The 13,346-nt window shown below is 49.2% G+C and overlaps 19 non-coding genes across 19 annotated transcripts; all 19 read left to right on the top strand.

Annotated features, from left to right (window-relative positions):
* The first annotated feature begins 211 nt into the window (after positions 1-211).
* Trnat-cgu lies at positions 212-283 on the top strand. The gene has a single exon. It is a non-coding gene; the product is annotated as a tRNA-Thr (tRNA).
* A 333-nt stretch (positions 284-616) lies between these two features.
* Trnan-guu lies at positions 617-690 on the top strand. The gene has a single exon. It is a non-coding gene; the product is annotated as a tRNA-Asn (tRNA).
* A 689-nt stretch (positions 691-1,379) lies between these two features.
* Positions 1,380-1,451, top strand: Trnat-cgu. Its single transcript has one exon. It is a non-coding gene; the product is annotated as a tRNA-Thr (tRNA).
* Positions 1,452-1,784: 333 nt separating this feature from the next.
* Positions 1,785-1,858, top strand: Trnan-guu. Its single transcript has one exon. It is a non-coding gene; the product is annotated as a tRNA-Asn (tRNA).
* A 689-nt stretch (positions 1,859-2,547) lies between these two features.
* Positions 2,548-2,619, top strand: Trnat-cgu. The gene has a single exon. It is a non-coding gene; the product is annotated as a tRNA-Thr (tRNA).
* A 331-nt stretch (positions 2,620-2,950) lies between these two features.
* On the top strand, positions 2,951-3,025 carry Trnan-guu. Its single transcript has one exon. It is a non-coding gene; the product is annotated as a tRNA-Asn (tRNA).
* A 688-nt stretch (positions 3,026-3,713) lies between these two features.
* Positions 3,714-3,785, top strand: Trnat-cgu. The gene has a single exon. It is a non-coding gene; the product is annotated as a tRNA-Thr (tRNA).
* A 333-nt stretch (positions 3,786-4,118) lies between these two features.
* Trnan-guu lies at positions 4,119-4,192 on the top strand. The gene has a single exon. It is a non-coding gene; the product is annotated as a tRNA-Asn (tRNA).
* A 689-nt stretch (positions 4,193-4,881) lies between these two features.
* Trnat-cgu lies at positions 4,882-4,953 on the top strand. The gene has a single exon. It is a non-coding gene; the product is annotated as a tRNA-Thr (tRNA).
* Positions 4,954-5,286: 333 nt separating this feature from the next.
* Trnan-guu lies at positions 5,287-5,360 on the top strand. Its single transcript has one exon. It is a non-coding gene; the product is annotated as a tRNA-Asn (tRNA).
* A 1,165-nt stretch (positions 5,361-6,525) lies between these two features.
* On the top strand, positions 6,526-6,596 carry Trnat-cgu. Its single transcript has one exon. It is a non-coding gene; the product is annotated as a tRNA-Thr (tRNA).
* A 333-nt stretch (positions 6,597-6,929) lies between these two features.
* Trnan-guu lies at positions 6,930-7,003 on the top strand. The gene has a single exon. It is a non-coding gene; the product is annotated as a tRNA-Asn (tRNA).
* Positions 7,004-7,692: 689 nt separating this feature from the next.
* On the top strand, positions 7,693-7,764 carry Trnat-cgu. The gene has a single exon. It is a non-coding gene; the product is annotated as a tRNA-Thr (tRNA).
* A 333-nt stretch (positions 7,765-8,097) lies between these two features.
* Trnan-guu lies at positions 8,098-8,171 on the top strand. Its single transcript has one exon. It is a non-coding gene; the product is annotated as a tRNA-Asn (tRNA).
* A 927-nt stretch (positions 8,172-9,098) lies between these two features.
* Positions 9,099-9,170, top strand: Trnat-cgu. The gene has a single exon. It is a non-coding gene; the product is annotated as a tRNA-Thr (tRNA).
* Positions 9,171-9,503: 333 nt separating this feature from the next.
* Positions 9,504-9,577, top strand: Trnan-guu. Its single transcript has one exon. It is a non-coding gene; the product is annotated as a tRNA-Asn (tRNA).
* A 689-nt stretch (positions 9,578-10,266) lies between these two features.
* Positions 10,267-10,338, top strand: Trnat-cgu. The gene has a single exon. It is a non-coding gene; the product is annotated as a tRNA-Thr (tRNA).
* A 333-nt stretch (positions 10,339-10,671) lies between these two features.
* Trnan-guu lies at positions 10,672-10,745 on the top strand. Its single transcript has one exon. It is a non-coding gene; the product is annotated as a tRNA-Asn (tRNA).
* Positions 10,746-11,434: 689 nt separating this feature from the next.
* Trnat-cgu lies at positions 11,435-11,506 on the top strand. The gene has a single exon. It is a non-coding gene; the product is annotated as a tRNA-Thr (tRNA).
* The last annotated feature ends 1,840 nt before the right edge of the window (positions 11,507-13,346 follow it).

Raw genomic sequence — 13,346 nt, 5'->3', positions numbered from 1 at the left:
TGCACTAGGTCAGGATTGTGCAGACCGCAAACTTTTGGTGGGCCGACGCTCGTCGTCGATCGTAAGGGCGAAACATTCAAGAGATTTGGAAAACGGCAATGTGGACACCCCCAGCAGCAGCTGTGTGCCAAATCCGATATCTGGTCGAGGGCTGCAAGATTCAGTATGATGAAGTAACAATTTGGGGATAGCTCACAAACGCTAAGCTGCCGCCTTCTTAGGTCAGTGGTAGAGTACTGGTCTCGTAAACCAGGGGTCGTGAGTTCGAACCTCACAGAAGGCATTCATTTTTTAAACCTTCCTGCAAGGAGCGGAACTATCTCGAGCAGCATCTAACACATGGCAGTACACTGAATGAAAGGGATGTTCTACAACCTATGACAAGTATTCTACTGGCCTCAGAGGTTTTCTGAATGCATAGGCAGAACATTGGTTTGTATGCATTTTGTAGTATAATGTCATGCTTGGCGATGTCATTCGTTTACGAGCCTCGCTACAGTGTGCATGCACGTTATCCATGTGAAGAGGCGTAAGCAAATGCTACCATTCTGCGAGATTCCTGCAGAAGGTATACGAATTGCGTTGATATACAGAGCACAAGGTAGCCAAAGTCAAGGCCTCCGTGGCGCAATCGGCTAGCGCGTTCGGCTGTTAACCGAAAGGTTGGTGGTTCGAGCCCACCCGGGGGCGAAATCGTTTTAACCGGCACCTAGGTGAGGACATACGTCAACTTTGTCAGAGATACACAGCTAGAGTGACAATTTGGCTGCGTTTGAGTGATGCCACAGAGCCTTATACATATTCAGCCAAGTGACACTGTAGGTAAAAACATGGCCCTACACAGACGTTCTGCTGTTTTCCTTTTTATTCGTCATGTGTGACACTGCAGTAGAGGGACGCCCGCTACAAAAGACGTATTCTTTACATTCAATTTCAGCATATACGTCGCGAGTGCCATATGACAGGGCCTGTCTCTCGATGTCGATTTGTATTTGGTGTGTCTTAAGTGTCGGTCTGCAGTAGGCCGCTGTTGGCCGAGCGACGTGCAGTCGCCTTACATGAAGCCCCATGGGCAACGCCAGTGCCACTGTGGACAACAGCGCACTGTAGCCAGAGAGAGGAGCCGAAAGGCGCATTTCGCAGTCGAGCCACGCTATCCCACAAGCTGTGCACTAGGTCAGGATTGTGCAGAAAGCAAACTTTTGGTGGGCCGACGCTCGTCGTCGATCGTAAGGGCGAAACATTCAAGAGATTTGGAAAACGGCAATGTGGACACCCCCAGCAGCAGCTGTGTGCCAAATCCGATATCTGGTCGAGGGCTGCAAGATTCAGTATGATGAAGTAACAATTTGGGGATAGCTCACAAACGCTAAGCTGCCGCCTTCTTAGGTCAGTGGTAGAGTACTGGTCTCGTAAACCAGGGGTCGTGAGTTCGAACCTCACAGAAGGCATTCATTTTTTAAACCTTCCTGCAAGGAGCGGAACTATCTCGAGCAGCATCTAACACATGGCAGTACACTGAATGAAAGGGATGTTCTACAACCTATGACAAGTATTCTACTGGCCTCAGAGGTTTTCTGAATGCATAGGCAGAACATTGGTTTGTATGCATTTTGTAGTATAATGTCATGCTTGGCGATGTCATTCGTTTACGAGCCTCGCTACAGTGTGCATGCACGTTATCCATGTGAAGAGGCGTAAGCAAATGCTACCATTCTGCGAGATTCCTGCAGAAGGTATACGAATTGCTTTGATATACAGAGCACAAGGTAGCCAAAGTCAAGGCCTCCGTGGCGCAATCGGCTAGCGCGTTCGGCTGTTAACCGAAAGGTTGGTGGTTCGAGCCCACGCGGGGGCGAAATCGTTTTAACCGGCACCGAGGTGAGGACATACGTCAACTTTGTTAGAGATACACAGCTAGTGTGACAATTTCGCTGCGTTTGAGTGATGCCACAGAGCCTTATACATATTCAGCCAAGTGACACTGTAGGTAAAAACATGGCCATACACAGACGTTCTGCTGTTTTCCTTTTTATTCGTCATGTGTGACACTGCAGTAGAGGGACGCCCGCTACAAAAGACGTATTCTTTACATTCAATTTCAGCATATACGTCGCGAGTGCCATATGACAGGGCCTGTCTCTCGATGTCGATTTGTATTTGGTGTGTCTTAAGTGTCGGTCTGCAGTAGGCCGCTGTTGGCCGAGCGACGTGCAGTCGCCTTACATGAAGCCCCATGGGCAACGCCAGTGCCACTGTGGACAACAGCGCACTGTAGCCAGAGAGAGGAGCCGAAAGGCGCATTTCGCAGTCGAGCCACGCTATCCCACAAGCTGTGCACTAGGTCAGGATTGTGCAGACCGCAAACTTTTGGTGGGCCGACGCTCGTCGTCGATCGTAAGGGCGAAACATTCAAGAGATTTGGAAAACGGCAATGTGGACACCCCCAGCAGCAGCTGTGTGCCAAATCCGATATCTGGTCGAGGGCTGCAAGATTCAGTATGATGAAGTAACAATTTGGGGATAGCTCACAAACGCTAAGCTGCCGCCTTCTTAGCTCAGTGGTAGAGTACTGGTCTCGTAAACCAGGGGTCGTGAGTTCGAACCTCACAGAAGGCATTCATTTTTAAACCTTCCTGCAAGGAGCGGAACTATCTCGAGCAGCATGTAACACATGGCAGTACACTGAATGAAAGGGATGTTCTACAACCTATGACAAGTATTCTACTGGCCTCAGAGGTTTTCTGAATGCATAGGCAGAACATTGGTTTGTATGCATTTTGTAGTATAATGTCATGCTTGGCGATGTCATTCGTTTACGAGCCTCGCTACAGTGTGCATGCACGTTATCCATGTGAAGAGGCGTAAGCAAATGCTACCATTCTGCGAGATTCCTGCAGAAGGTATACGAATTGCGTTGATATACAGAGCACAAGGTAGCCAAAGTCAAGGCCTCCGTGGCGCAATCGGCTAGCGCGTTCGGCTGTTAACCGAAAGGTTGGTGGTTCGAGCCCACCCGGGGCGAAATCGTTTTAACCGGCACCGAGGTGAGGACATACGTCAACTTTGTTAGAGATACACAGCTAGTGTGACAATTTGGCTGCGTTTGAGTGATGCCACAGAGCCTTATACATATTCAGCCAAGTGACACTGTAGGTAAAAACATGGCCATACACAGACGTTCTGCTGTTTTCCTTTTTATTCGTCATGTGTGACACTGCAGTAGAGGGACGCCCGCTACAAAAGACGTATTCTTTACATTCAATTTCAGCATATACGTCGCGAGTGCCATATGACAGGGCCTGTCTCTCGATGTCGATTTGTATTTGGTGTGTCTTAAGTGTCGGTCTGCAGTAGGCCGCTGTTGGCCGAGCGACGTGCAGTCGCCTTACATGAAGCCCCATGGGCAACGCCAGTGCCACTGTGGACAACAGCGCACTGTAGCCAGAGAGAGGAGCCGAAAGGCGCATTTCGCAGTCGAGCCACGCTATCCCACAAGCTGTGCACTAGGTCAGGATTGTGCAAACCGCAAACTTCTGGTGGGCCGACGCTCGTCGTCGATCGTAAGGGCGAAACATTCAAGAGATTTGGAAAACGGCAATGTTGACACCCCCAGCAGCAGCTGTGTGCCAAATCCGATATCTGGTCGAGGGCTGCAAGATTCAGTATGATGAAGTAACAATTTGGGGATAGCTCACAAACGCTAAGCTGCCGCCTTCTTAGCTCAGTGGTAGAGTACTGGTCTCGTAAACCAGGGGTCGTGAGTTCGAACCTCACAGAAGGCATTCATTTTTTAAACCTTCCTGCAAGGAGCGGAACTATCTCGAGCAGCATCTAACACATGGCAGTACACTGAATGAAAGGGATGTTCTACAACCTATGACAAGTATTCTACTGGCCTCAGAGGTTTTCTGAATGCATAGGCAGATTATTGGTTTGTATGCATTTTGTAGTATAATGTCATGCTTGGCGATGTCATTCGTTTACGAGCCTCGCTACAGTGTGCATGCACGTTATCCATGTGAAGAGGCGTAAGCAAATGCTACCATTCTGCGAGATTCCTGCAGAAGGTATACGAATTGCGTTGATATACAGAGCACAAGGTAGCCAAAGTCAAGGCCTCCGTGGCGCAATCGGCTAGCGCGTTCGGCTGTTAACCGAAAGGTTGGTGGTTCGAGCCCACCCGGGGGCGAAATCGTTTTAACCGGCACCGAGGTGAGGACATACGTCAACTTTGTTAGAGATACACAGCTAGTGTGACAATTTGGCTGCGTTTGAGTGATGCCACAGAGCCTTATACATATTCAGCCAAGTGACACTGTAGGTAAAAACATGGCCATACACAGACGTTCTGCTGTTTTCCTTTTTATTCGTCATGTGTGACACTGCAGTAGAGGGACGCCCGCTACAAAAGACGTATTCTTTACATTCAATTTCAGCATATACGTCGCGAGTGCCATATGACAGGGCCTGTCTCTCGATGTCGATTTGTATTTGGTGTGTCTTAAGTGTCGGTCTGCAGTAGGCCGCTGTTGGCCGAGCGACGTGCAGTCGCCTTACATGAAGCCCCATGGGCAACGCCAGTGCCACTGTGGACAACAGCGCACTGTAGCCAGAGAGAGGAGCCGAAAGGCGCATTTCGCAGTCGAGCCACGCTATCCCACAAGCTGTGCACTAGGTCAGGATTGTGCAAACCGCAAACTTCTGGTGGGCCGACGCTCGTCGTCGATCGTAAGGGCGAAACATTCAAGAGATTTGGAAAACGGCAATGTTGACACCCCCAGCAGCAGCTGTGTGCCAAATCCGATATCTGGTCGAGGGCTGCAAGATTCAGTATGATGAAGTAACAATTTGGGGATAGCTCACAAACGCTAAGCTGCCGCCTTCTTAGCTCAGTGGTAGAGTACTGGTCTCGTAAACCAGGGGTCGTGAGTTCGAACCTCACAGAAGGCATTCATTTTTTAAACCTTCCTGCAAGAAGCGGAACTATCTCGAGCAGCATCTAACACATGGCAGTACACTGAATGAAAGGGATGTTCTACAACCTATGACAAGTATTCTACTGGCCTCAGAGGTTTTCTGAATGCATAGGCAGAACATTGGTTTGTATGCATTTTGTAGTATAATGTCATGCTTGGCGATGTCATTCGTTTACGAGCCTCGCTACAGTGCGCATGCACGTTATCCATGTGAAGAGGCGTAAGCAAATGCTACCATTCTGCGAGATTCCTGCAGAAGGTATACGAATTGCGTTGATATACAGAGCACAAGGTAGCCAAAGTCAAGGCCTCCGTGGCGCAATCGGCTAGCGCGTTCGGCTGTTAACCGAAAGGTTGGTGGTTCGAGCCCACCCGGGGGCGAAATCGTTTTAACCGGCACCGAGGTGAGGACATACTTCAACTTTGTTAGAGATACACAGCTAGTGTGACAATTTGGCTGCGTTTGAGTGATGCCACAGAGCCTTATACATATTCAGCCAAGTGACACTGTAGGTAAAAACATGGCCATACACAGACGTTCTGCTGTTTTCCTTTTTATTCGTCATGTGTGACACTGCAGTAGAGGGACGCCCGCTACAAAAGACGTATTCTTTACATTCAATTTCAGCATATACGTCGCGAGTGCCATATGACAGGGCCTGTCTCTCGATGTCGATTTGTATTTGGTGTGTCTTAAGTGTCGGTCTGCAGTAGGAAGCTGTTGGCCGAGCGACGTGCAGTGACACTGTAGGTAAAAACATGGCCATACACAGACGTTCTGCTGTTTTCCTTTTTATTCGTCATGTGTGACACTGCAGTAGAGGGACGCCCGCTACAAAAGACGTATTCTTTACATTCAATTTCAGCATATACGTCGCGAGTGCCATATGACAGGGCCTGTCTCTCGATGTCGATTTGTATTTGGTGTGTCTTAAGTGTCGGTCTGCAGTAGGCCGCTGTTGGCCGAGCGACGTGCAGTCACACTGTAGGTAAAAACATGGCCATACACAGACGTTCTGCTGTTTTCCTTTTTATTCGTCATGTGTGACACTGCAGTAGAGGGACGCCCGCTACAAAAGACGTATTCTTTACATTCAATTTCAGCATATACGTCGCGAGTGCCATATGACAGGGCCTGTCTCTCGATGTCGATTTGTATTTGGTGTGTCTTAAGTGTCGGTCTGCAGTAGGCCGCTGTTGGCCGAGCGACGTGCAGTCGCCTTACATGAAGCCCCATGGGCAACGCCAGTGCCACTGTGGACAACAGCGCACTGTAGCCAGAGAGAGGAGCCGAAAGGCGCATTTCGCAGTCGAGCCACGCTATCCCACAAGCTGTGCACTAGGTCAGGATTGTGCAAACCGCAAACTTTTGGTGGGCCGACGCTCGTCGTCGAGCGTAAGGGCGAAACATTCAAGAGATTTGGAAAACGGCAATGTGGACACCCCCAGCAGCAGCTGTGTGCCAAATCCGATATCTGGTCGAGGGCTGCAAGATTCAGTATGATGAAGTAACAATTTGGGGATAGCTCACAAACGCTAAGCTGCCGCCTTCTTAGCTCAGTGGTAGAGTACTGGTCTCGTAAACAGGGGTCGTGAGTTCGAACCTCACAGAAGGCATTCATTTTTTAAACCTTCCTGCAAGGAGCGGAACTATCTCGAGCAGCATCTAACACATGGCAGTACACTGAATGAAAGGGATGTTCTACAACCTATGACAAGTATTGTACTGGCCTCAGAGGTTTTCTGAATGCATAGGCAGAACATTGGTTTGTATGCATTTTGTAGTATAATGCCATGCTTGGCGATGTCATTCGTTTACGAGCCTCGCTACAGTGTGCATGCACGTTATCCATGTGAAGAGGCGTAAGCAAATGCTACCATTCTGCGAGATTCCTGCAGAAGGTATACGAATTGCGTTGATATACAGAGCACAAGGTAGCCAAAGTCAAGGCCTCCGTGGCGCAATCGGCTAGCGCGTTCGGCTGTTAACCGAAAGGTTGGTGGTTCGAGCCCACCCGGGGGCGAAATCGTTTTAACCGGCACCGAGGTGAGGACATACGTCAACTTTGTTAGAGATACACAGCTAGTGTGACAATTTGGCTGCGTTTGAGTGATGCCACAGAGCCTTATACATATTCAGCCAAGTGACACTGTAGGTAAAAACATGGCCATACACAGACGTTCTGCTGTTTTCCTTTTTATTCGTCATGTGTGACACTGCAGTAGAGGGACGCCCGCTACAAAAGACGTATTCTTTACATTCAATTTCAGCATATACGTCGCGAGTGCCATATGACAGGGCCTGTCTCTCGATGTCGATTTGTATTTGGTGTGTCTTAAGTGTCGGTCTGCAGTAGGCCGCTGTTGGCCGAGCGACGTGCAGTCGCCTTACATGAAGCCCCATGGGCAACGCCAGTGCCACTGTGGACAACAGCGCACTGTAGCCAGAGAGAGGAGCCGAAAGGCGCATTTCGCAGTCGAGCCACGCTATCCCTCAAGCTGTGCACTAGGTCAGGATTGTGCAAACCGCAAACTTCTGGTGGGCCGACGCTCGTCGTCGATCGTAAGGGCGAAACATTCAAGAGATTTGGAAAACGGCAATGTTGACACCCCCAGCAGCAGCTGTGTGCCAAATCCGATATCTGGTCGAGGGCTGCAAGATTCAGTATGATGAAGTAACAATTTGGGGATAGCTCACAAACGCTAAGCTGCCGCCTTCTTAGCTCAGTGGTAGAGTACTGGTCTCGTAAACCAGGGGTCGTGAGTTCGAACCTCACAGAAGGCATTCATTTTTTAAACCTTCCTGCAAGGAGCGGAACTATCTCGAGCAGCATCTAACACATGGCAGTACACTGAATGAAAGGGATGTTCTACAACCTATGACAAGTATTCTACTGGCCTCAGAGGTTTTCTGAATGCATAGGCAGATTATTGGTTTGTATGCATTTTGTAGTATAATGTCATGCTTGGCGATGTCATTCGTTTACGAGCCTCGCTACAGTGTGCATGCACGTTATCCATGTGAAGAGGCGTAAGCAAATGCTACCATTCTGCGAGATTCCTGCAGAAGGTATACGAATTGCGTTGATATACAGAGCACAAGGTAGCCAAAGTCAAGGCCTCCGTGGCGCAATCGGCTAGCGCGTTCGGCTGTTAACCGAAAGGTTGGTGGTTCGAGCCCACCCGGGGGCGAAATCGTTTTAACCGGCACCGAGGTGAGGACATACGTCAATTTTGTTAGAGATACACAGCTAGTGTGACAATTTGGCTGCGTTTGAGTGATGCCACAGAGCCTTATACATATTCAGCCAAGTGACACTGTAGGTAAAAACATGGCCATACACAGACGTTCTGCTGTTTTCCTTTTTATTCGTCATGTGTGACACTGCAGTAGAGGGACGCCCGCTACAAAAGACGTATTCTTTACATTCAATTTCAGCATATACGTCGCGAGTGCCATATGACAGGGCCTGTCTCTCGATGTCGATTTGTATTTGGTGTGTCTTAAGTGTCGGTCTGCAGTAGGCCGCTGTTGGCCGAGCGACGTGCAGTGACACTGTAGGTAAAAACATGGCCATACACAGACGTTCTGCTGTTTTCCTTTTTATTCGTCATGTGTGACACTGCAGTAGAGGGACGCCCGCTACAAAAGACGTATTCTTTACATTCAATTTCAGCATATACGTCGCGAGTGCCATATGACAGGGCCTGTCTCTCGATGTCGATTTGTATTTGGTGTGTCTTAAGTGTCGGTCTGCAGTAGGCCGCTGTTGGCCGAGCGACGTGCAGTCGCCTTACATGAAGCCCCATGGGCAACGCCAGTGCCACTGTGGACAACAGCGCACTGTAGCCAGAGAGAGGAGCCGAAAGGCGCATTTCGCAGTCGAGCCACGCTATCCCACAAGCTGTGCACTAGGTCAGGATTGTGCAGACCGCAAACTTTTGGTGGGCCGACGCTCGTCGTCGATCGTAAGGGCGAAACATTCAAGAGATTTGGAAAACGGCAATGTGGACACCCCCAGCAGCAGCTGTGTGCCAAATCCGATATCTGGTCGAGGGCTGCAAGATTCAGTATGATGAAGTAACAATTTGGGGATAGCTCACAAACGCTGAGCTGCCGCCTTCTTAGGTCAGTGGTAGAGTACTGGTCTCGTAAACCAGGGGTCGTGAGTTCGAACCTCACAGGAGGCATTCATTTTTTAAACCTTCCTGCAAGGAGCGGAACTATCTCGAGCAGCATCTAACACATGGCAGTACACTGAATGAAAGGGATGTTCTACAACCTATGACAAGTATTCTACTGGCCTCAGAGGTTTTCTGAATGCATAGGCAGAACATTGGTTTGTATGCATTTTGTAGTATAATGTCATGCTTGGCGATGTCATTCGTTTACGAGCCTCGCTACAGTGTGCATGCACGTTATCCATGTGAAGAGGCGTAAGCAAATGCTGCCATTCTGCGATATTCCTGCAGAAGGTATACGAATTGCGTTGATATACAGAGCACAAGGTAGCCAAAGTCAAGGCCTCCGTGGCGCAATCGGCTAGCGCGTTCGGCTGTTAACCGAAAGGTTGGTGGTTCGAGCACACCCGGGGGCGAAATCGTTTTAACCGGCACCGAGGTGAGGACATACGTCAACTTTGTTAGAGATACACAGCTAGTGTGACAATTTGGCTGCGTTTGAGTGATGCCACAGAGCCTTATACATATTCAGCCAAGTGACACTGTAGGTAAAAACATGGCCCTACACAGACGTTCTGCTGTTTTCCTTTTTATTCGTCATGTGTGACACTGCAGTAGAGGGACGCCCGCTACAAAAGACGTATTCTTTACATTCAATTTCAGCATATACGTCGCGAGTGCCATATGACAGGGCCTGTCTCTCGATGTCGATTTGTATTTGGTGTGTCTTAAGTGTCGGTCTGCAGTAGGTCGCTGTTGGCCGAGCGACGTGCAGTCGCCTTACATGAAGCCCCATGGGCAACGCCAGTGCCACTGTGGACAACAGCGCACTGTAGCCAGAGAGAGGAGCCGAAAGGCGCATTTCGCAGTCGAGCCACGCTATCCCACAAGCTGTGCACTAGGTCAGGATTGTGCAGACCGCAAACTTTTGGTGGGCCGACGCTCGTCGTCGATCGTAAGGGCGAAACATTCAAGAGATTTGGAAAACGGCAATGTGGACACCCCCAGCAGCAGCTGTGTGCCAAATACGATATCTGGTCGAGGGCTGCAAGATTCAGTATGATGAAGTAACAATTTGCGGATAGCTCACAAACGCTAAGCTGCCGCCTTCTTAGCTCAGTGGTAGAGTACTGGTCTCGTAAACCAGGGGTCGTGAGTTCGAACCTCACAGAAGGCATTCATTTTTTAAACCTTCCTGCAAGGAGCGGAACTATCTCGAGCAGCATCTAACACATGGCAGTACACTGAATGAAAGGGATGTTCTACAACCTATGACAAGTATTCTACTGGCCTCAGAGGTTTTCTGAATGCATAGGCAGAACATTGGTTTGTATGCATTTTGTAGTATAATGTCATGCTTGGCGATGTCATTCGTTTACGAGCCTCGCTACAGTGTGCATGCACGTTATCCATGTGAAGAGGCGTAAGCAAATGCTACCATTCTGCGAGATTCCTGCAGAAGGTATACGAATTGCGTTGATATACAGAGCACAAGGTAGCCAAAGTCAAGGCCTCCGTGGCGCAATCGGCTAGCGCGTTCGGCTGTTAACCGAAAGGTTGGTGGTTCGAGCCCACCCGGGGGCGAAATCGTTTTAACCGGCACCGAGGTGAGGACATACGTCAACTTTGTTAGAGATACACAGCTAGTGTGACAATTTGGCTGCGTTTGAGTGATGCCACAGAGCCTTATACATATTCAGCCAAGTGACACTGTAGGTAAAAACATGGCCCTACACAGACGTTCTGCTGTTTTCCTTTTTATTCGTCATGTGTGACACTGCAGTAGAGGGACGCCCGCTACAAAAGACGTATTCTTTACATTCAATTTCAGCATATACGTCGCGAGTACCATATGACAGGGCCTGTCTCTCGATGTCGATTTGTATTTGGTGTGTCTTAAGTGTCGGTCTGCAGTAGGCCGCTGTTGGCCGAGCGACGTGCAGTCGCCTTACATGATGCGCCATGGGCAACGCCAGTGCCACTGTGGACAACAGCGCACTGTAGCCAGAGAGAGGAGCCGAAAGGCGCATTTCGCAGTCGAGCCACGCTATCCCACAAGCTGTGCACTAGGTCAGGATTGTGCAGACCGCAAACTTTTGGTGGGCCGACGCTCGTCGTCGATCGTAAGGGCGAAACATTCAAGAGATTTGGAAAACGGCTAGGTGGACACCCCCAGCAGCAGCTGTGTGCCAAATCCGATATCTGGTCGAGGGCTGCAAGATTCAGTATGATGAAGTAACAATTTGCGGATAGCTCACAAACGCTAAGCTGCCGCCTTCTTAGCTCAGTGGTAGAGTACTGGTCTCGTAAACCAGGGGTCGTGAGTTCGAACCTCACAGAAGGCATTCATTTTTTAAACCTTCCTGCAAGGAGCGGAACTATCTCGAGCAGCATCTAACACATGGCAGTACACTGAATGAAAGGGATGTTCTACAACCTATGACAAGTATTCTACTGGCCTCAGAGGTTTTCTGAATGCATAGGCAGAACATTGGTTTGTATGCATTTTGTAGTATAATGTCATGCTTGGCGATGTCATTCGTTTACGAGCCTCGCTACAGTGTGCATGCACGTTATCCATGTGAAGAGGCGTAAGCAAATGCTACCATTCTGCGAGATTCCTGCAGAAGGTATACGAATTGCGTTGATATACAGAGCACAAGGTAGCCAAAGTCAAGGCCTCCGTGGCATTCTGGCTTTAGCCGTCGCCGCGGTCGGACGTGCTTGTTGCTTGCTCCGCACACGCTAGCGCAATCGCCGGTGTTTTGTGTTTACGTACAGCTGTCTGTGCATTTTCGTAGTGTTATTGCATTTGGTGGTCCTGATAAGTGTTTGTGAAGTGTTATTGTCCATTCTCCGTTTCGTTCTTCGTCGCGATTTCGGTTTGTACCGGAATTTCGTCGGCACAGAAGATCATGTCTGACACCGTCAGGAAGAATACGTTAGTCTTCTCGTTCGAGAAGGAAACCCGGCCGGTCCAACCCACTGCACTGGAGATCCATGACTGGCTCACCGAGGTAATCTGTATCAATTCTGACTCTGTTCACACCACGCAGTTAGATGCTGAAAAATACTGTGTTTATGTTAAATTTCTGAACTCCGTGACTGTCGATAAGTTAATTGCAAAATGGGGTAATTCTGTTGAATTTGTTCATCGAGATGGTTCAACAAGTAATGTTTCTGTACGAAAAGCTGATATCATGTACACCAATGTGAGGATTTTGAACGTTCCTATCGAAGTTGACAATCAGTTGATCAAAGACGCTCTATCTAAATATGGGGAAGTTAAATCTATCTATAACGAAAGATGGTCGAAGCTGTACAAGATACAGTGTTATAATGGCATTAGGTCCGTCGAAATGGAGGTGAAAGCCAATATTCCGTCCCATATATCTGTTGCAGGTCATAAAGCACATGTTGTTTATTCTGGACAGGAGCGTACGTGTAATATTTGTAACGAGACAGGTCATTTCAGACAAGATTGTCCACGCCGTGTTTTTGTCCTCCGGAATAATCTAACGCAGCGTCAAAAATTGACCCTTAGCGACGTCTTACCAAGCAGCAACTCCCCTCCGTCTGCTAATGACAGTGGTGCAGGTACTTCTACAATGCCCGCGGTAACTAACACAGAGTTCCCACCTCTGCAAGTAATAACAAGTCACCCTTCTGTTCCCGAATGCGATCTTCAGAATAAGAAACGACCGTTGGAGGTGACTGATGACGGCTCGGACGGCGAGTCCTCCCGACACTCCCCCTCCACCCGCAAACAGAAGCAGTGTGACGCAGATGTGTTAGAGGAAACAGACAGTACATGTATGGAAATGACGACAGCGGCTAAGACAACCCAACCGCTGTCGGCTGCCGCACAGGTACCAACCGACCACGGAGGCGAAGCAGTAACGGTTGTCGCGGCGACGGACGTGCCGCACTCCGAACCCCATGAGGTGACGGAGCAGAACCGCATTCACGAACTCACCGACCCCCAACCAACCGATTCAGTCAGTGCCCTGGAGTTAGTGCCGGAAGGACAAGGAAGTGGACGTCATGAACAGGACACTGTTGAGGCAGCTTCGGTCTCAACGGTGGTGAAGATAGACAACGCGAAGGACGGTGCGTTGAACCACGATGTCCAAAGACGTAGACTCAAACCGCAACCTAATCTCAAAGCTTCCCGTAACCAAAGCA

This window comes from Schistocerca americana, chromosome 5, assembly GCF_021461395.2.
Source record: "Schistocerca americana isolate TAMUIC-IGC-003095 chromosome 5, iqSchAmer2.1, whole genome shotgun sequence".
In the NCBI taxonomy this organism is placed as follows: Eukaryota; Metazoa; Arthropoda; class Insecta; order Orthoptera; family Acrididae; genus Schistocerca; species Schistocerca americana.
Note: the sequence above shows the minus strand (reverse complement) of the source record. Positions and strands in the feature narration are given on the sequence as shown.